Source organism: Agelaius tricolor, unplaced genomic scaffold (assembly GCF_023055355.1).
Source record: "Agelaius tricolor isolate 1412-34295 unplaced genomic scaffold, bAgeTri1.0.p SCAF_7, whole genome shotgun sequence".
Classification (NCBI taxonomy): domain Eukaryota; kingdom Metazoa; phylum Chordata; class Aves; order Passeriformes; family Icteridae; genus Agelaius; species Agelaius tricolor.
In genome coordinates, this window is record NW_027269267.1 from 14,648,719 (window position 1) to 14,671,157 (window position 22,439).

At 40.6% G+C, this 22,439-nt stretch overlaps 1 long non-coding RNA gene across 11 annotated transcripts in view; it reads left to right on the forward strand.

Moving 5' to 3' along the window:
• The window catches only part of LOC139591619 (uncharacterized), a 413,264-nt gene that overhangs the window by 144,706 nt on the left and 246,119 nt on the right, over positions 1–22,439 (forward strand). For 10 of the 11 annotated variants that reach the window (XR_011679695.1, XR_011679698.1, XR_011679700.1 and 7 more), the window contains exon 3: positions 1,307–1,430. This is a non-coding gene — a long non-coding RNA (uncharacterized lncRNA). Of the gene's footprint in view, positions 1–1,306; positions 1,431–16,481; positions 16,586–17,845; positions 18,026–22,439 lie in introns of all 11 variants that reach the window. The other variant, XR_011679702.1, reaches the window with a different exon arrangement.

Consider the following 22,439-nt stretch of genomic DNA (forward strand, 5'->3'; position numbering starts at 1 on the left):
GCCTGACACACTGTGTACAACACACGACAAATTGTGCACCAATCTCTGCCAAGTAGACTCTGCTCCACAAAATATGCACAATGCCAACACTGAAAAAGGAAGGGTGGCCACTGCATTTTAGGTATAACCATTTCTTCCTTGTTCCTATATGGATCAGAGGGCTGGTCATGGTATAATTAATTTGCTTTTTCTTGCTTCTTGGCTAAAATATCTGCATTCCTTTGGATAGTCATTGGATAAATCTATTAATAACTTTTTCACTGCCTTTCTGAAGTAATTTGGCTAATGTTCAGAGCTGAACTTACAGCCAAGTCTGAAAGGCTTTTTTCCCCATTTAGAAATTGCAACTGTTCCTTATGTGCAGCAATAGTTTTCCCTTTGAAGAGAGTGAGATGGCTCTATTAGAAGAGCTTATGGTTTTTGGATATATCTCTTGGATACTTTTACACAGAAAATGATCACATTGAAGTACTTATGAAAGGGAAACCCTTTTACCTGTTTTGAAGCTGGCATGGTGCACATCAGGTAGGTCTGGATGCCTCTGCTTTGTGTCCCTTTGCAGTGCCCTCCTCAGTAGGACAGGACAGCTTTGAGCACCATTAGAGGCATCCCTGCCTCCTTGTTATGGTTGTACCAACTTTGATCCTCAGCCTGGGAAGGTGAAAAATGAGGCAATGCCAACAACTGCAGTGGCTTTTTGTTAATTGTCAGACTGGATCAAAGAGAGAAGCACTTTGGTTGGGATTGCATCAGGACATTGCCTCTTGCAAGTGGGATGGAGGCAGGCTGGGCATGTGAAGGACAGCTTTGCCCCAGGCTGCTGTGGCTTTCTGTGACAACGTGGTGGCAGAATCAGGTTGTTGGGGTTGGTGTTGGGGATGAGCCAGTGGCATTAAGGCAGCAGGCAAGAGGCTGCATGCAGCATCCTCTTCAAGCTGGCATTTCTGTCTGGTCTGCAAGACAGGCAGCCTTGGTCCTGTCAGGCAGGGTGCATGTACAGCTGCCTGTGTGGGGAAGGGTTGTCTGACAAACAGCAAGGCTGGTGCAGGGGTGATTGGAGTATTTTCCCATAAATATTCTTTAAACGTAAGTGATTGTGATGAAATCATAAAAGTCATTGGCTCTTGTAACTCCTTTTGTGAAAACAAATTAAGCCTAAAAACATGTAGAGACCTCCTTCCTTTCCAGAATATTATTGAAAATTAATAGACCATCTGAGCCTGCAGTATCATAAAGTCTGTATCCTTTTTTTTTTTTCCCAACGTACCTTCAGATTCATCTCCAGCAGCTCTCCATCTGTTTGCAGGCTGTTTTCTAAACCAGTGTGATGCCTCAGGTGCAGAAGAGAGAGACAATAATTAACAATGTGGCCTACAGCATCTTGGGGAACAATTAATTTTAGTGAATGGACAAGGGGAGGAAGTGGGAAGGTAAGCTTTGCTCATTTGTCTGCTTGTGCATTCACAGCTGGGCATATTGGATAGATGAACATACTGATATGTATATTCCTCTCCCAAAAAAAGACTATTTTCAGCGTTCCAACTTTCACTCTTTCGCAGTGGCTGTTGTGCACAGAAGCTACTTGGAAATGACAGTGCCATCTGCACTGAGGAGATTAGGGGGTGTCAAGGAATACTCTTTTTCACTTCTCTCATTCCTGCTTCTCTCCATCCTGTCCCTGGAAAAATCCCAGCTTTTAACCTGTCAAAATAGTTTTAAAGCTGGTCTCTGATGTATAGAAACCTGTGAGACAGAACCATGACAGCTATGTACTGTCAAAGGAGTATGACTGCTCAAAAAAAAAAAGAAAATCCAATACAGCTGAATAAAAGAACAGGCAAATGTAGGAGTCTGCAGTAGCATGTGGAGTAGTTCTTTCATGCATATGAAAGATACATTGATCAGAGAATTCTAAATTTATATATAGGAAGACCATAAAGTCTGGTTTATACTTAGAGAGATTATAATGTGTATGCACAGAACTGAAAATTAAAGATCTGCACATCTACAGAAAGGTTAAAAATGAAAGCCATACGATGAATTAGGATTTTTTTCCTGCAAATGTAGGTCCTGAAATTAGAAAACTGAATCCATTTATAAACTCTTAAATGCAAGTGGCCTCATTTCTGATGTGCCAAGCAGCCGCTGCTCTGCCTGTTCCTGTTATTAACACTGGCTCCATTTCTGGAAAACAGCTGGCAGGAAGGAGATCCTACCTATGGGATCTCCTCTGACATGTCTAGCTGACAAATAACCACATCCAATTGCAGGACCTATGTGCCATGTGAATACAGCTGGAGATATGGGGAAGTGCTGCTGAGCTTTCTGATTGTGTAATCTCCAGGTAGGAATCCAACAGAGATGCTGAGGGAGGAACCCCACCACACTTGACTCATTTCTCCTTTTTCACATCTCTCTGTCCCTTCCTCTTCACACACTGGTGCCCATGCTGAATGCAGAGGCTATTTGAAGCAGCAGAAGAAAGTTGCTGTGTGGTTTTTGAGAGTGAGATATCACAGATGTGACTGCTTGGTTCTGTGTGGAGCATGGAAAAATGAGGTATTTCAAGACTGGTTCATCTCAGAAGTGCATGGTCAGATTTGGAAAATGGCTGTACTAATAATAGGCACCTGAAAGCTTCATCATGAGCCCAAATTAGGTGGTTTCTAAACATTTAACTTTATTCTGGAATTTTGTAATTTCACAAGTGTGTCTGCAGTACAGAGAAAACAATGGAAAACAATGTGCCCCACTGGAAAGCTAGCAGTGCATTCATCCCTTCAGAGAACAAACTCATTTGCCCTTTCCCTTTTATGTCTGCTTATTCAAACAATTAAGTAAACTTAAAAATAAAAGGCATCTCTTCTGAACCACTCTCATATGTTTCTAGGCAGTATCATAAATGAGGATCAGTAATCTAATGCAGAACTGATTTGAGCGTGTTTGCATGTTATGAGAAAGCTGAAAGGTTTATTCATGCCCTTGGCTCTGTATGTATGTAGAAACAGCTGCATGAAGGAGGCTGCTGTTGGCTGACTGCTCCTTGTGCAAAAAGAACCCCCAAACTTGGGCATTTTCCTCTTCCAAATGTGCAGGCTATGACAGCAGGGAAGACTACAGAGTGTCTTTCAGGATGTAAAGGCTGTCATTTGTGCATCCAAGAAAGAGCTGTACTGGAAAGGTAGAAGTGTTTTTAATAAGGAAATTACATGCTGGGAAAGAATGTGAACTCCTCTGGAATGTGAGGAGCAGATTATGTTAATATCTGCACATCAACTTTGCCCTCCTGATTCACTTCATGCTGCATCAATTATACTTTTCAAAGTAACTTTTTAAACTGCTGTCTCTAAGTAGCATTGTTAACTATAGCCAAAGGTTGGGAAAAGATTATCCTTTTAAAATTTGATTGCTTGCTCACCAGGAAAGCAACAAGGAGGGGGAAAAAAGGTATTACCAGATCCTGTAAAAAAATAGAATTCCATCTATTTTCACTTCTAAATAAAATCAAATTAAATCCCCAGAAATTCATATTTTTGACAATATAAAATATTGCAATGAAAAATATAATTTTGGTTGTAAGGTATGCATTATATTGCACAGAAGTATAAATATGTATCATGCAGAGGCTCTTTGCCAAAATGCACTATTTCATTCCCTTAAATGAGCTTACTCAAAACCAATTTTATATGGGGAAAATCATAAAAATCCATAGATTCCCATGAATTTTCTCATACTGCTCAAGCTGCTAACTCTAGTGAAAAATGTTTAAACATTTCCAACTTGTCCTAAGTTCCACAGGCTTATTTTGGTTTAAAATGTAGTTTTGCATGCCTTGGTTTGTATTACTCCTTTTTTGCATTATGAATGGAAATGAGTTTATGACCTGAAAAAGAAAGCAAATGGTAGTGTAGGGAGCTCTTCCATAATGAAAAGAGTTGGGCACAGAGCAGACAAAGCAACTCCCAGTGTGTGAGCTTTGCACAGCTGTAACTTCTGTGATTCAATGATGTTTCTTTCAGTTCTTTCAGTTCTTGGTCAAATGGCTGCTGAACATAAAGGATGAGATGCTCTTAACTCATACTTTTAAGAGACTTGTGAGCAAAGGAAGTGTCTTTCTCTTTCATACTGGGGGTAATTTTACTGCCTAGAAGAATATCAGTCTTCCATGATCCAAGAAAACCTCCCTCAGAGTTTAGTATTCACTTGTATGATTATATGCAGACAAGGTTCTGACCTTCTGATATTAAAAATAACATAAAAACAGCTGTATACATTACCCCAGTGAGTAAAGGGTAAGAAGGAAGAAAAGGTAGTAGGAGTGACACCCTCAAAAGATTTACTAGGGAAAAAATCCTTACTGGGAAAAGCTTGCAATCATTAGTAATGAAAGAAGAAACTAATATAAGGAAAGCAGTACAAAGGTGGCTGTTGAAACATTAGCATTTGGACATAGGGGATAGTTACATGCAAAGAATTGTCCTAGGCACAAATTTCTTAGGCTAGAAGCACAGTTACAGTTTCTGCCCTCCCTGAGTGGCTACAATCTACCTAAACTGATGACAGGACAAGGATTCTCCTTCTGAGAGGTGAGACTTGGGTTAATCTGTTTTCAGATGTCTCTGTGTGTGCCCCAAAGACAGAACAGGAAAAAAACCCCAAGCAAAATCAAAAACAATGACAACAAAAAACAGATGGGAGGAGAAATTCTCATGAAAAATCATAATATCATTTATTATTTCATTGAAATTATATAAGCCCAAGGAATTCCAAGACTGTTTGGTCCTGCAATAACAAGGAATAGAAGAAGGAATAATCTTGTAGCAATACTGGAAATGTTCATAAATTATTTTGAATGTGCCTTGTTGAAATAGTTTTGGTTTCAGAGAGAGCTGGTTCCTTAGTCCTGTGTAATGATGAGCCTGGCCTACAGCAGTAAGAGAGGAGGCAATTAAATGAATTATAAAATGGAATTTAAAGTACACTAATAAAAAAGACAGGGTTTTGTTCAGTGCTTGTGTCCTTCCTGCATCTGGCATTCCATGATGGTATGGTAAAGCTACCATATATGGAGCAAAAATTAAGGAAAAGAATATTAATAAGAAGACAAAGTTTTCCTCCTGCTTATTTACTCTCAATGATTGACCTTTTCATTTAGAGAATGAAAAGGTCATTTCATTTATACCTCTGCCTAATAATGGCTCACAGTTACTGTATTCCCTGTCTCCTGACCTCCAGTGGTTCCTTAGCCATGCTATGTGTATTTTAGCTCATTTAATCTTTCCTTTGAAGTCATTCCCTCCAGCTCTTTGTCATTTGCCTTGCTTTTGTCTGGATCCCTTCCAATTCATCCTGGCATGAAGGTAGACACATGGCAGTGTTTGGGGTGTGCTTTCAAGAATATGCCATCAGGAAGGGCTGCCCAGCCCCTGCCATCTCCCAGGAGGACTTGGTAAACCCATGGGATCCCCACTGGGCCTTGGTGCTTTCCTGCTCCTAAACTCTGTATTACACACTGCACACAGTGGAGCTCCTAATAAAAGTGCAATTTGTGCTGGCTGTTAGTTTGGGCTTATTTTTTTGTTGTTACTGAATACCACAATCCCAGTTCTGACCCTTCCTCCTGTGTATGCTGCTCAGATCTTTTTCAGCCTTGCTACCTTTCTGTTCCCTTTCTCCCATGGAGTGTCTGTCCAGCAGTGTATGATTCATCAGATTTGCTCTTCTACATTTTTACAGTTTGGATCTCCTTCATTGTTTCTAGACAATATCATGAGGCTCTTTAGTGCATTGCCTTAGGTATTTGTGTTTCTCCTCTGTGGCCTCCTCCCATGAACTAAGAAATTGGTTTTTGTCTGGATTTTCCGACATCAAGCCACATAGTGATGCCCACATTACAAACAGCAGATTTTGGCTCAGTGTGCTGCTCTTTTTGAATGTCCCAAGTCTCTCTCCAGAGCCTTAGTCAAGAAGACAGGCTATGTGGATTCTCAACATGTTTCCCGGCTCTGCTTCTCATTTGGAACTCAAATTAACTAACAATTCTTTCCAGTACTTATTGACCTCCAGTGAGGCTTGAAAAGTGGGTTCTGCAGCCTTGAATGTGAGAATATAAATACTGGAGATCTCTTAGGTTGCTTTTTAAATGTCTCCTCAAGACTGGACTTTACCAGAGGGGTCCAGGAGAACTCCCTGGAGCATGTGCTAGGGCTCGTCAGGGATCTCCACAGCAACCAAACAGCATGGTTGGATGCCTGTTTTTAGGCATCTGAATCCCAGGCAGGTGTCCAAATGAACTCTTCCTAAGGAGCTCCTTAGCATTTGCTAACTAAAAATAGGGTTTAGGCATTTGTCTGTGAATGCCTACATGTAAATGTCTTCACATCAAACTGAATTCTTCCTATGATGTCAAATGTGTAACTCAACAGAAATTATCATGACAAGATAGAAAAAGATACAACCACATCCAAAGTCAATCTGTTTAATTTTTAAAATTTTCTTCCTTGTTCAGATACCTGCACTAATTGCCTACAATTAATTAGCTTCATCATTGTTACTTTACAGACTTTGAGCAAGCAAAGATAACTGAGCAGCTCCTTGATATCATCTCTAGTTCTGCACCTGGTATTATGTGCAGCAGTGTCACCAAGAAGCAGAGCTTTTGATAGATCTGTCACGTTGGGAATATGGCAAAGGCTGCTTTTCTGAGGAGCAGGGCACAGAGCTCAGCAGGATGGATAAATACAGGCCTGGCTCTACTGCTGTTAGAGAATCAGCTGCTGCAGTACCCCCTGACCATGCTCTGCTGGAGCCATATTCTGCATAGCTGTAGTCATTCCCTGTGTAGCTAGAGATGAGTTTTGTTATAGCAATGGCAGTGAGGCTGATTAATGTAATGCCAGTCAGAGACCAGTCTATTTCTGGAATGCCCAGATAGCATCTTTTAAAATAAAATGAGCTCCTGCTTCTTCCTGAATGCTGCTAAGCCTCGACAAATACAGAAGAGTTTATGAACCTCAGGATCATCTGTCCTTTCTCCATGTGTTCTTAGCAGTTATTCCCTATCTGCCCCTCAATTTCGCTGCACCTGTGCTCCCTGTCCTTCCCTTCCCTACCTAGCCTGGAGGATGCAGTTGTTATTCACTCTGGACCTGACCTGCCACTTCTATTTGTATAGCAGAGCCAGTATCTTTGTCCTCTTTGGCCAGTCAATTCTTGCATACAGAAGCAGATCTTATAACAACAGTCACCAGGTGTTCATAGGAGATATGCTGGGGCCTGTAATTTTGAAAGGACACCAGTAAAAATGGTTAATGAATACCTGTTACATATAGGAAAGACTATTGCTATCTAGCAGCAAACTCAAAATTTGCTCAGAGGCAGAAGATCAGTGCAATGGGAATGAAACATCTAATTATAGCTTAAGAAACTAAGATAATTTTTGGTGGTTTGCTGGGATAGATTTCAGGAATAAATTTCATCTGGGAACAGCAAGACTGGGCAAGTCTCCTATGGTCAGGGCTAATGGAACATGAGGCAGGGCTAGCTAAAAGTATGGAACAGCACATTTTCTTTGTGGCAAACTAATGTGCTATGGTGTGCAAATTGATGTGTAGCTCTACCTGATCTGCAAATGTGTAGCTTTCAGACAATCTACATCCAATGTCCAGGCAGATGACTGCAGACAGATGGGGTTTGGCTTTCTCTGCATTTCCTCAGACAGGTATACCACTTTCTCATTTATTTTTTTCTTTTTCACATCATGTTTCCAGGAGTTTTTTGAGCAGTGAACTGAATATCTAATTATTAGGCAACTGTTAAACCACTGAAAAGGAAACAGTGAAGGATCTAGTAATAATGTGAATGCAGGCATAGATGCCCCTGTTGGAAAGATGTACTTCAATTTCAGCCTTTGTGAATGACAATTTAATTGCTGTGTCTCTGCATTTGTGCTCCATTCACTACAAAGGAAATAAGTGGGAATTGAAACACGGGAATAGACTCACTGGTCATAACTGAGCTGTACTGAAATGCTGTGTACAAGCTGATGATTTTATAATGGGCCCATCTGCCCACCTCAAAAAACCACTACAGAGATTGACAGGATTTGCAGCATCTAGTTCCATCTTCAGAATGGCAAAAGGTGTTGAATTTTGGAGTTTAGATGCACAGATCTTCATAATTTAGTTTCTTCTTGTGCTCTGTGGATAAGTCTTAAGTAATTTTTTCTTGCCTTTTTTCCTGGTCCCTCACCAGGATGTATTTTTTCCCCCTACTACTGAAAGCTGGTTTTGCATCTGTTACGGTTTCTCTGTGTAAATAAGGCTCTCCTTATACTTTATCCAATACTTTATCCACTTAGCAGAACCAGAAAGTTTAACAGACATTTTCATGAACCTCTCTTTTTTTTTTTTCTAGAAGTTCTAGTGGTTTTGACACTGCATCTTTCAAAAGATGTTAAGTATTCATCATGAAGTCTCTCTGTACAGAATATACCAAGTTCTCTTGCAGTGTGGTCTAAGCTTTCCACTCTTGCTGTAGATAATGTATGTCTTGGGATCTTCTGTTACTGTGTAAACATTTTGCACTTTTGAAATAAGGTAAGTCATTCCTCAGTATGTGAGTCTTTTCTGTAAGATGAGCATGATCAGTTCTCATGGGATGTGATTGTTCATTTGCCCCACAGTGACTTATTTCAGCCTTAACTCCCAACCAGTCCTCATGATCTTTGGCAATTTCACCCACCTCTCATAAGCAACTTCTTCTGTTCCCTGCATCTACACGTCTAGGCTTGAAATAACTCCTGCTTTGCCACCAGCAGGTTCCTTCATTGGAAAACCAAAAGTGCAGGCAGTTTTCCCAGACTGGATTAAACTCTGTACCTGCCTTTCAGCAATAACGCATTCTCTGAAAAGTTTCTCAGTGCCATCACTTCTGTTTCTGTGTAAGCAGATTTCTGATGTCTACATGTTTATATACCTGACTGGCCCATCAGACTCTGTTAAGTTTGGTTTACATAGTGCTGGTTTGTTCATGGCTCTGTAATACCACCTTATCCCTTATCAAGAAAAGGCTTTTTTATTCCAGTTGCTTTCTCTCTTCCTTGGGAACAAGATTTTCTCTGAAAATTTTGTCTTTTTTCCTATCCTCATTTATATTCTCCAAATAAAGAGAAAGCAAGCAAAGCAAATACACACTGAATCTCCAAAGCATTGCAAATTGATCTTGTGTTGTCAGGGAATAGCTATGATTTAAGTTAAATGACAGGCAGGCAGAAGTCCTGTCTCAGCTTTGTTATTCTTAAGAACTCCTGGGAGGACCTTCCGTGTTCAGACATTCCATTTTACCATTTACTTCTCACTTTCCTACAACTTCCTAGGGTCAGTCCTGTGCTGCTGCCTGGTGAAAGATGCCTCTTACAGAGAGGTTCTTGGATTACCAGCTCCCAGGCTGGCCCTGGCATTAAAGTGGAATGCACCCTGCTGCTTTACAGGTACCACAGAGGATTGTGTTGGTGCAGTGGGCTTTGCCAGAGCACCCCAGTGTCATCCTCTTAAAGCTTGCTATGCCACATACATATCAAACCAAAGAGAACTGTGCATTTGCAATGTCAAAATTGAGTAACAGATAAAAATGTATATGCCTTATAAAAATGTAGCTAATGGGAACTCAGGAAACTCAAGACTGGTTCTATCCTTGTATCAAATCCAGAAAAGCCTGTGAAACACGTCTCTTGGCAAGGTATAAAAGTGGATCTACTGTGTGTGGGCAAGGACTTGAATATGGTCTACACAGCATGTCCTCAAAGTCCTGGCTGGTAGAAAACCCCTGGCCCTGATGTGCCAGGGTCTCCATCTGTTTGCATTCAGAATCAAAGGCTTTGCCATCCAGCTCATAAATTTCCTAATCCCTCCCAGCGTATCACTGGCTTCCACCCACTATGAAAATTATGTTGTTCCTCAGCTGAGACAGGGGCAATTATTCCCTGCTTTGATCATAAACAGAATCAGATAATGGCTGCCTTGATGCTTAAATTAGACATCTAAATTTAGTGCCTCTAAAAGCAGGAAATTCTTTTCCACAAGGCTTAGTGGTATTTTTTTCTCTTATGGATGATATAGTTCATGTAAGTGTCATTTGCATAATTACATAACTATGAAATTTGTATGTGCTACATACTACTTTGCACTTGTTTAAGACTGTGTTAACAACTAAACTTCCCTGAGGGGATACAGAGTTAAGGGGTGACATTCCCTTGAACTCTGTCCTTGGGAGCACTAATCATTATCTGGCTGCATGGAAACTGCTGTAACTCCTGTTATTTATTATCCTCTTGCAAAATAAATAAAATCACCAAATTATATAGATAAGTCTAAGGTCATAGAAGCAGAGCTTATACTTGACTTAAAATGTCCTGTACAACTTTTATGGTTTGATTTCAAATTTAAATTTAAAATATTTTAACAAATCTAGGTACTTGACATTGAACTTAACTCCATTATCTGTTGTAGGAGGTTTTGTATTACTGAGACTGACTGTCCTTGAGATGCACTTCAGTAAGCATGCATAACTTAACTCCAGATGGAAATCCCTGATTGCCAAATGTGTGGACAAATACGCTTAGCTTTTGTGAAGAGCATACACAGGGAGGTGAAATTGGTGAATGGATAAACAGCAGCAAGCCCAAGTCATGAACAGAAAGGGGATTTCCACTGCTGTATCACAATGTTGTGGTTCCTAAGCCAGTGGCCTTACAGTCTAAAATAAAGACAAAAGGGAGATATTTCTTTCTGGGGGTTTTCATGCAAGCCAGTGAACATGATGTGACATAAGCCATGTTATTCTAATTACATACACCAGCATGGTTTGAAATGTCTTTGGTGTTTTTGTAGGATAATATTAGGTTAATTTCTGTTTGGGAAAGATCACATTAAATTTCTCTGTAGTTTAGTAGTTAGATAATTTATGATCTCACTTGTACATCAGAGGCTCAAAAGCACTTGCCTGGGAAACCCACTGTCCACTGAGGCTTGGATTTTTTTCCTTATGAGGAATGGAAAGGGATTTTTGGTGCTTACTGTAGGTCTCTGGTGGCTGTACCTACACATGCAAGAAGTTCAGTGCCATAGGAAGAGATCCAGCCAGTGTGGAGGACTCATTGAGAACAATTTTTTCCCATTTCAGGGGAGTTTTACTTCAAACTAGTTCTGCTCTGGTTCAAAGGACAAAATGGTCATAGCAGCTGGAGGACAGTAAATGTGTTCCTCAATCCCATCATCCAGTTTGATTTAATTTGAAAAGAAGCTGGTTAATTGTAAAAGTATCCTCTGAGGCCTTTCCATCATATGAATCAAAGCATTCTAAGTGGCAGCAACTGCACAATCTGCCTTGAAAAGCACGTTCATGATCTGAACTAAAGCACAAACGTAGGCATACTCTGTACTAAAATAAACACAGCTGCACTAAAAGGATTCATTTTATGTCAGTGTCCTATAATTTGGGATTTGGCAATAAAGTCCTTAGTAAGCCTGAAATATGGCAACTTGCCCCATAGGCACTTCAATATAAATGTCTGGATTTGTTATTTTATTGCTTTTAATATTTTGCAGATTGCTGAAAAAATAAACTTAGAACATCCTGATCTAATTTACTAATTGCATGAAAAATCAGCTGTAATAAACTATGTAATTGTACAGGGAAATGGTGATTTCTGTCCAAGCATATTTTGCACCCATAACTCCTTTTTCTGTGATGTTCCCATTCAGATTCTGCTGAGGTTTTATAGCGTGCTGTAGGTTTACTGAACTGCCTGCTTACTGAACACTCAGAATATTTGCACATATGCAACATTTAAGGAAATATAAATTCATTTCTTCTGACTCATTTTCCAAAAGCAAATCTAAGTCAACTCGCTGTTCCACGTCAGTGTGGCAGTTTAATACCTTTTTTGCTTAATGTAACCAGCTTGCTATGAAAAAAAGGAAGTAATTGAACACTAACAGATTTTTTTTCCTAATCTTTCATCACAATTTCTATAAATCAATGTAAAAGTAGGGGGATAAAAATTATAACTGGCTGGAAATTACCTTAATTGAAATGTGAGGCTCACCTAGAGGTGCTGGAGCTAGAGCAGTGAAATGCAGTTCCAATGAAAAGTTACAGATTGGAGATGCAATGGTGTGGGACCACCTGCCTGTTGAATGGTCTTACTTTTGTATACATAGATAAAAAGGTCATTGAGTTCCTTAACTCATAGAGGTAAAAACAGTTAGATTCTGTCTCATCAGGTCTCAAGAGAAAAACAAACACTTTGAAACTACTCTCCTTAGGATATAACATTATAGCTGAGTTTCCTATCACAGGAAAATTTACCCTCTCATTTGCAGATATAGGAAGGAAGGAATAGCTAACCAATTAAGAAACTAATGGTCTTGAGCTAATTACTTACCAAAGTTTGTTGGCATGCAGGAGTCACAAGTTTAAGCTCCCCTTCTTGTCATGAAGAGCAACTGTATGCATGGCAGTTTTCTTGGGGGATTCCACTCTTCTGGCCTGGTTGATTGGTCCATCTCAGTTCAGCAAAAAATTTAAATTCTTATTTTCAAGAAAGGATGTTTGTCTAGTCCCCAGACTCCCCTGAATCTTAGAAACCATGCCTAAAGCTGGTCTGTTTCTAAGAATGGCAGTGTTCGTGGAGCAAGATGTTCCTGTGAGAACACTTTTTGCCAAGCCAACTGTAGTTGGGTTTTTATCTTTCACCTCTGAGATACCTTATTGCAATCTGTCTGATGACTTGCACAGACTTTCCTATATAAGGTCTGATTGCTCAGCAGCAATGGTTTCAGGTCACTTTTCACTTAAATGAACATTCAGTTTCTGAGATACAGCTAGAAACCAGCTTTAATGAAGAATTTACCACTGTGCAGTCAATAAGCAAGCTGAGTACTTTACACCTGGAACACAGTGTTACCTGATGTTTTATCAGAAGAGACACATGTGATAATGTGAGACTTTTCCAAAGCAGCTGATTCTCTCAGCTTGAAACTCTGTGTCAGAAACAAGTGAATAATCCCTCCCCATGAGGTTTTTTCCTTTGTTCCTAGCACTTCACCATGACCCCATGGATTCCCAGACTTGTCTCTGTTTGCATAAGGCCTGTCTGCAACATCACTTGAATGTATTACATCCCTAATGCTGATGTACTCTAAATTTGTCAAAATACTGTGGCTAGACAAGCTTAAAAGCAAAACAGGAAAGCAAAGAGAAAAGCTCTTGATTATGGAGATGGAGCTGCTTCTATGAAAGCATCAAATTAGGCAAACTTGTGTCAAAAACTCATCTCTTCCCCAAGCACTTCAGGAAAAGCTGCCTTGGTAGCTGCAGCTGAGGATTAGCCCAGTGGGCTCTCCCAAGGCAGAGTCCTCTGGAGCAGCATGGACTCCCCTCTTCTGGATTGACTCATATGATCACTAATTGCATCCCTCCCCTGATTACAAATGGATCTTCAAAGCTGGGAAGGTCTGCTTTCCCCTCCTCCAGCTAATCACTTTAGAAAAGCTTACTGTAGCACACTTTGCTGTTTGTGCAAATGCAAATGAAGTCTTGTTGGAGTTTGTCTGAAATAAACAAAGCCCTTCTGATGTGTTGATTTTCCATACCGTGCTCATCCTCTAGTGTCAGAAGTTGTTAAAATTGCAGTTTTCTGTCTCCTCCCTTCCTGGACACAGAGTTTGTGAATCTTTTTGTGGTGGTACAGCAATCTCACAGAATCACAGAATGGGAAAGGCTGGAAGGTCACCTGCTCCCACCTCCCTGCTCAAGCAGAGCCATCCCAGAGCACATGGCACAGGATTCTGTCCAGATGGTTCTTGAACATCTCCAATGAGGGAGACTCCATGACCTCTCTGGGTAATCTGTGCCAGTGCTTGTTCGCTTCACAGAGAAGAAATTCTTCCACGTATTCAGGTGGAACTTCCTGTGCATAAGTCTCTGCCTGTTGCCTCTTGTCCTAAGCTTGGCAATCCTGGGAAGAGCCTGGCTCCTCTTGACACCCTCCCTTCAAATACTTACAGACTCTGATGAGGTCCCCTCTCAGCTGCCTCTTCTCAGGGCTGAACAGGCCCAGCTCCCTCAGTCTCATAAGAGAGGTTCTCCAGCCCCTTAAATGTCTTTGTTGCTCTCTGCTGTACCCACTTGAGGAGCTCCTTGTGTCTCTCTCATGTCTCTCTTGTCCTGAGGTAAGACACAGCCCTCCAGACACGCCTCACTGGGGCTGGGTGGAGGGGCAGGATCACCTCCCTGCCCTGCTGGCACTGCTGTCCCTAATGCACCCCAGGATCCCATTGGCCCTCTTGGCCCCAGGGCCCTGCTGGCTCATGGACAGCTCATTGTCCATGGACCCCCAGGCCCTTCTCTGCAGAGCTGCTTTCCAGCAGGGCACCCCCAGCCTGTGCTGGTGCCTGGGCTGGTCCTTCCCCAGTGCAGGAGCCTGCATTTGCCTTTTCTGAATTCCAGACCATTCCTGTGCCCATCCCTCCAGCCTGTCAGGGCCCTTCTGAAGGGCTGCCCAGCTCTCGGGGGTGTTGGCCACTCCTCCCAGCTCTGGGCCTGCAGTGACATCACTGAGGAGGCCTCTGCCCCAAGTCACTGATGAATGAGTTAAATAACACTGGGCCCAGTATTGAACCTTGGGGACCACCATCAGTGACAGGCCTCCAATTAGACCTTGGGCCACACATCATGATCCTCTGGGATCAGTAATTTAGCCAGTTCTCAACCCACCTCACTGTCCACTCATCCAGTCTGCACTTCCTGAGTTTGTCTATCAGGACATTGTGACAGAGAGTGTTGAAAACCCTGTTTAAGTTGAGCTAACCAATATCCACCACTTTCTTCTCTGCTCCATCACCATTCCAGGGACTGAGCTGAGGCTGACCTGACTGGTTGGTAGCTCCCTGAGTTCTCCTTCTTTCCCTTTTTGAAGACTGGGGTGACTTTTGCTACTTCCAGTTCTCAGACACCTCTCCTGATTCCCATGACCTTTCAAAGATGACAATGAGCAGCAGATTAGGTCTAGTCAGCATACTGGGCCCTCCATTCCTCTCAAAAGGGAGAGAGTTTTCCCTTATATTTTTCAGGGTTTTTTTCAGGTATTTACTACTTTACCTTCTTTTTCTTAATTGAGGAGGTTGTGATGTGGGGCATAGGCATGGCAGAGTGAGGCTCTAGCTCAACCTCTTCCTCAGAGTCTTAATACTTCTCAGTCTTTCTGCTTCCACCACTAGGCCTTCACAGGATTATAGAGGATGTTTGCAATCATCTTGCAGTGCGTGGTAAATTGCTGGGTTTATACCAGTGTTGCACCAAGTGTATTAAGAACACTCATACCAATGTGGAGTTTTGCTCACTGCCCACATTTGCAATTTTCTGAACTCCTGTCAGTCATCATACAGCCTTCTGTTCACCCTTAAAAGCAATGTCTGCATGTAAGAGCAACTATATATTGAATATCACTTTCTTTCTGCCTTTTTATAACCAGCACATCCATACATATCTATATATTCAGGTTTAAATAAAGTGAGGTATTAAGCAGAAAAAACAAAGAGACACACAGAAGATGAACTGGCCTAATACTATTTCTTTTAATTAGTCATAGAAGTTTTGTCTAGGGTATGCTCAGGGGGAATGTACAACAGGAGAATTTCCCCTAAATAGTGGGAAAAAAATCAGACCATGTTAAATAAAGCTTTTGAAAGGTGAGTGGGAATACTATAGTATTATATATCTTGCCCATAAATAGAAGGTTGTGCAATGGTTGTGTCATGGTAGTACCTGTAGATAATTGGATTTTTTTTTTCTGATAGATAGATAGATAATTGATAGATAGTTTGGTAGGTAGATAGATAACAGAGAATGGAAGCTAAAGCAGATTTCCAAGCATTTAAACTCTCTGCTGCTATTTAATAGCACAATCAATAGTTCTGAAAAGGGAAAGACATTTGCAATGCTAATTGCAATTCACAAGTGGGGGCGTACTGAGTGGGTGGAAGAGTTAGTTGTTTGCTTGCTGAGGGACATTTCAGAGCTGCAGAAGTTCTGATACTAATAATTCTTTTTGTAAAGCGATTATCTGGCTGACTAGAGCACTAGAATAATTTCTAAATCAAAGAAATCAATGAGGATGGTACTCCTCAGGTAGAGACTTTGTGGCAGGTTGTTCTGGTTGTCTCAGTGCTCCCACTGAGATGGAGAGCTTCCAGCCATGGAGCTTGTGGCATCAATTGTCTTTGCTACCTCTTAGTTCTATACAAGGCTTGTCTCTTCCTCCCAAATTTTGTCAAATATGTATTATCTTTTCCTATTTTATGGTATCTACTTTTTCATTTCTGAAAAATAATGGGTATTTTTACCTTTGGTGTGACCTAAATCTGCCACCCTTATTTAATCTTATATAACCTGATAAGTGCTCTGCTCTATACATGCAGATTTGTTGGCCTCAGCTGAAGCACTTGGAGAAAAAAGTACACACCAGTGTGACAGAAGATCACAAAACTGAGCTCTTTACTCCTCTTTCCCTCATTAAGCCAGGGTGAGTGTTTTTCTGAACAAATTTGGTATTAGAGCAATTTTTTTTTATTTCCTAAAACAAATACTCCCCCCCTGGAAAAAAGTCCTGAAATTTCTAATTAACTTCTGCTGAATTCAACAAATAATTATCAGAAAAGGGGGAGCCTTGAAAAAGTAATGTTTTTTCTTTTTCCATTTCAATACAGTGTTCTGAAGCTACTTTATCACATTCAACTTTACAAACCAGTAAAAATCCATAAAATACAAGCAATAATTAATCTCAAAGCATTTCAATTATCTTTCTCTTCCTTGAAAAAATCTTATGCCCTCTTTAGTCAAACTAAAATATATATATTACCTTCATCAGTATGTGAACATGATTACTCTGAAGTTCTGAATATATCTGTTACTATAATCTTAAAATGTCTGCATTGCCTTTCACCAATACTCTGCACAGTCCTTCTGTAATATCAGTGTAAAGCTGGAAAAATGTGGCTGATTCTATTGGAGTTAGTTAGAATATGTCCAGGAGTGGCTGCTGGCCCAACCCATCCAAAGGCTGATACCAGAAAACCTGGAGGCTGATGAAGAAGCAAGGAACAGTGACTTAGGTTCACTGTGTGATAGTACAGAGAGGGGTAATGGTGTGAACAGAGTCTTCCTTTGTTTCCCTTTCAGAGCATTTCAAGAGTCTTGCTGCTAATATTTGTGTTGCAATATCATTCAGTCTCCCCCAGGAGGGCTGAGACCTGCTTGTTCTGGCTATGAACTGAGGGTGGCAAGAACAGGTGCCAGGGAAAAGGGAACCACAGGGACAACCTAGCACAGGGGCACTTCAGGATCTGTGTTCCAAATAGCCACTTGCCCTGCAGGTTCTAGGCACAGTGCCGAGATTGCACTTGTGATTTTCTCTTGGAAATATATGGAATGGAGGGATTCTGAAAGCACTGATCCTGCATATTGATCTGCAGGTCATAAATCTTTGGCTATGAGCTCTTGTAAAAAACAGTTTGGGGATCATAGAATCATTGAATGGTCTGGGTTGGAGGGGACCTTAAAGATTATCTACTTCCAACTCCTCTCCTGTGAGCAGGGACACCTTTCACTTGTCCAGGTTGCCTGGTTCAACCACTGCTGTAGGTAACTTGTTCCAGTACCTCACCACCTTCACAATAAAGAATTTCTTCCTAATATCTGACCTAAACCTCTTTCATCTTAAAGCCATTCTCCTGTATCATATCACTGCATGCCCTTGTGAAAAGTTCCTCTCCACCTGTCCTAGGTACTGGAAGACTGTTGCAAGGTCTTCTGGAGCCTTCTTCAGGATGAACAACCCCACCTCTCAGCCTGTGTTCATAGGAGAATTTCTCCAACCCTATCATCTTCATGGCCTCCTCTGGATTCTCTCTAACAGGTCCACATCCGTATGTTGGGGATTCCAGAGCCGGATTCAGTACTCCAGGTGGGCTCTCATGGAAGTGGAGTAAGAGGGAGAGGATTACCTCCCTTGGCTTGCTGGCCATGCTTCCTAGAGATTTCCTAGTTTGGTTTGCAACAAGATAAATGAACTACTTAGTGAACTATCAGTGGATCATTACATCCTGTGTAAATATTGAAAAAGTCAGCAGATAAATACAGTGGACACCAGTTTAAAAAAATCAGCATTGATGAATTGCAACAGGACTGAAGCACAGTAAGATTCCTCTTTGAGGAAATGCTCCAAATGAGCTTTAATAAACTGTGTCTTTCTATAATCCATGGGAATGTGGAAATCCTTTAAAAGGCTCATCTGTTTTCTCAAGTCAGATCCAACTGAAGAGGAGGCAGCTTGGTGTGAGGGAAGCATGCCTGGATTGGGAACACAAGGCTGTGCCACTGGTCTGGGAAGGCTTGCTCAGATCAGAAGGCCAGGTGACTGCTTTCATGTGATACAGAGCTCAGGTTATTGAGCTGAAAAGACTTCTAGTTTGGGCAGGGCACAGATGTGGTACTCCTGCTCCTGGACATGAACTGTCTGGAGTGGAGTGCTTGAACACCAAAGGAACTTTCCAAATGTAGCCTCCGAGGCACAAACTTACATTTTCCATGAAAATGAAAGTTTATTTTCTCTGTAATTTTCCAATCAATTATGCAACTCTCCTGCTAGTTTAAGCTTGTAAAAATGTTTCTATAACTTGCTTCTATAACTTGCCAGCCACCTCAGGTTGAGGTTTGGCATACTTTCCCTATTTGTACTTCATCATGACTTCATTATTTCTAATGTTCCTTAGAAGTTATTGTTCATATGAATTGAAAGACCAGTGGAACTCATTGCAAGATTATAATCTGCACACCTGTACAGGGATTCTTCTTTCTAAAAACTCTGAGTATTTCTTGTGACTTTCACAAATATCCAGCCATTACTGAGGGTGTGACCAATGCTCTTCTTGCCTAACACTACAGGCCAATAATTTCCCTCAACTTTCCTTGGATGTACTTCTAATTTTAAACAAAGCAAACTCATCCTTTCCATAGTCAAACATTCAAATTTTGTTTTAACAAAATTAGGACTGTGATGTAAAATCTAGGTAGTGTTAAAAGAAGACTGATGCTTTCTCCTTTAATCACATGGGTTTGTGTCTTGGCACATGCTTGGAATGTGCATCTTCAAATTAATTGTGGTAGGATTTACAATTTCATGAAATTCAGTGCTTCATCTTTCATCTTTAGCAATTCTCATTAAATCTTCAATCATAGAGCTGCTCACAAAGGTAGCAGTCTTGTGTCAATACCAAAAATAGTGTAACAAACATGGGTACATCAGGTGGAATAACATGGCAAAATGATTTTGAGGAGAATAGCATATGCCAGTCTTCAGTTATGGCCACTTTGTATTAGAAGCTGGGAGTAATCTGACTAGAGAGATTCAAATTTATATATAAATATAAAAAAATAAATGAAAAATATAATAAACTCTTTCAGTGAGATTTGAACCTTGGAGAACTAAAGCATACAGCAATGCTTTTAATATTCAGATATTAGAAAGAGAAATAAAACTGTTCTGTTTTATTTCCTTCAAAAAAATATGTTGGATTTTTACAAGCCAAACCATTACATTAAAACAATAGCAATTTCTACACTAGCTCAGAATCAGCTTGAAAAAACTGGAAGTATCTTGAGGGTGGGAATAAGAAGAGAAATCTGTTTTTTGTAGAGTGACAGCAGCTTCTTTTATGACTTTAAGATGAAGAAACTAAAAATGTGTTGCATTATGTTGCAAAAGAAGAAGTGAACTCAAAGTCCAATGACATGACTTTATTTTGCAGTCCCTGATTAGGAGGCGTAGTTATGATTTTAAAATGAAAAAGACTAAATGTTCTTCATGTTCTTCTTTTTTTAAATATATTGACAAAACAGTTAGCACAATCAAAGATATGTAAGTGATAACAGTATTTTTGGATTTGGAGTGGGGGTTTCACAGTATTTTGGGCAGTGGTTAACATAATAGTGTTGTAATTGGAGGGTTCAAATGTTGCATATAATGCATAGCAGTGGGAACTGGCCCTGGCAACCAGCATTTGAGGCCATGTTCTTTCACCCTATAAAGACCATTTCTCTGGGGAGAAGCTGTCCTCTCCCCAAACAGCAGAACTACAAAGTCTGGCTGGGTGTGCCAGTGATGCTGCATTCAACCTAAGGTCTTGCAGAATGGCTTAAGTCACAAGCCCCTCTGATTGATTTGGTTTGCTCAGAGTGTCTTCCCAAACACTTGTCCCATTGTGCTTCTCCCTTAATGCCTCCTCCAGCATTTTGGCCTCTGTTCTGCACAGATTTCCATGTGGTTGCAGTGCAGTGCAGGGACAGACTCTCTAATGGCTCCAAATGTGCCACACAGAGCTCACGGCACCCTGGGGCACTTTGATCCACTTCTGGCATCTGACATTCGCATACCCAGCTAAAGAACTGGTGATCAGGCTATTGAACCTGCTCAGTTCTGTGTCAGCACGTCTCTATTCCACTTTTTATGACTCACAAATCAAATATTTCATTCTTCAGCACCACGAGAGGCTCCCTAAGCAACTGACACATTTGACAGCCACACTGCACTTCAAAGAACTTCGTGGGGTTGTTAGCAGTAGCAGGGATTTTCACAAAGTTGTATTTTTAGCACAAAGTCTGAAAGAATGACTTGACATATAGTACAGTGATCATAACCTTACTCTAAGCACAATAGGCTGCTTAATTTATAACTTCTTTCGGAAATAAAAATTCAACACTGAATACTCAGCAACGTCAAACCTTCTGTAAAAGAAACACAAAAGTGCAGAAATGCTGTGTGAGCATTTATTAAAAGTAGCTCTGATTGCATTTTTCATTCCATAGTATGACTGATGATCTAGTTTTCCCTATATTGTTTATTTTGTGGATTTTTAGCTGCTAATGTTACTGTCAAAGATACACAGTCATGAGAATACATTAGCAGACTGGTTTAAGCTAAATATTTTCTGTAATATTTGGACCAAAGGAAAAGAATTCTGTTCTGGAATATTCATTATCTGAAATAAATTCCAGAGAACAATGACAATATGTTAAATCTCCCTGTCTGTTGAGTGCCCATGTGTCTTCTTTTTGACTCATCCAGGCATGTGGCCAATGATGAGTATTTCTAAAGGGAAAAATTATCTTTAAAAAATACAACAGAATATCCCAAGGTCAGTGAATTGGCAAAAGTTGTTCCCCTGGTCATCTCTCTTCTCCTTCTTGCTTTCCCATTTTATCCTTTTAATTTGCCTTTTTCTTCCATGTGGTATCATCCATCCCTTCGAGCCACTGAATTCAATGAGGAATGGGAAACTGGAGCAAGTAGGACTTGAGCTTGCCATTATCCTAACATATTTGCTTGTATGGTGTTGTGTACAGGCATCTTATCATCTTTTTGTGTCTTGTTCTTTTTGTGAAGCATTTTCTTGTGTGGATGTGCCTGACCTACTGTGTTGCCCTAAAGATGGGAATTGACTCCATGTGATGAATCTGTCACCTTATTTGGCCTTTTCTAGGCTGGTGTTCACAGCTCTGTTGTGGCTTGTGCAAACTCACTGCAAATTTGCTCAGCTAACACCACCAGAAGTGCTTGTGTAGACACTTGGCAAATGTTTGTGGTGTATATTCAGGCTCATCTGAGTGTGAGCGGTGAGTGTGTGTGTTGTGGGACAAATTTTCCAGGCTACCCTTTCCATGGTGCTTCTTCATAATTCAAAGCCACACCACTGTGAATTGTTGTGGATGCACTGACTCTGCTCTGTGCATGCCCTGGATGCAGGGGCTGCACTGCTGTCTGATCCCTGCTTCCTGCAGCCTGGTGGTGAGGCTTCACCATCACAGATCAGAGTGTGTCTCTGGGGTCTCTAAAACAGGCAGTGAGTTGGTTTTTGATTAAAACAGACTAACATGAAATAAGGGTATTGAAAATTCAAAGGCTGCAGTAGACAATTTAGAGAGAAAAGCATTTTTCTGTGTGGATCTTCCTGGGGTCTTGCTGAATGAGTGTTACAACACTTGGTCTTCTCTTATGTCACATGTGCTTGTCAGCACTACTCCTTACTCTAGAAAGGGGTATGTAAATGACATGTCTCTATCACATTGCCTAAATTTAGTTTTTCTGCACTACTGTGAATGTGAAAACTAATTCCAGGAATACTAATTTGTTCATTTCAGTTCCCACACTTAATGGATTTTGTAAATGTTCTTTTTTCTTTTTTTCCTTTTTTTTTTTTTTTTGTAACATTAATAGGAGGACTGAGTCTTTTATCTTATTTTTCTATTTTATCCTAGACCCATGGAAACACATTTTTAAAAGTTGAATAAAAGTATATCAATACTGCATAGGGTTTTAAATG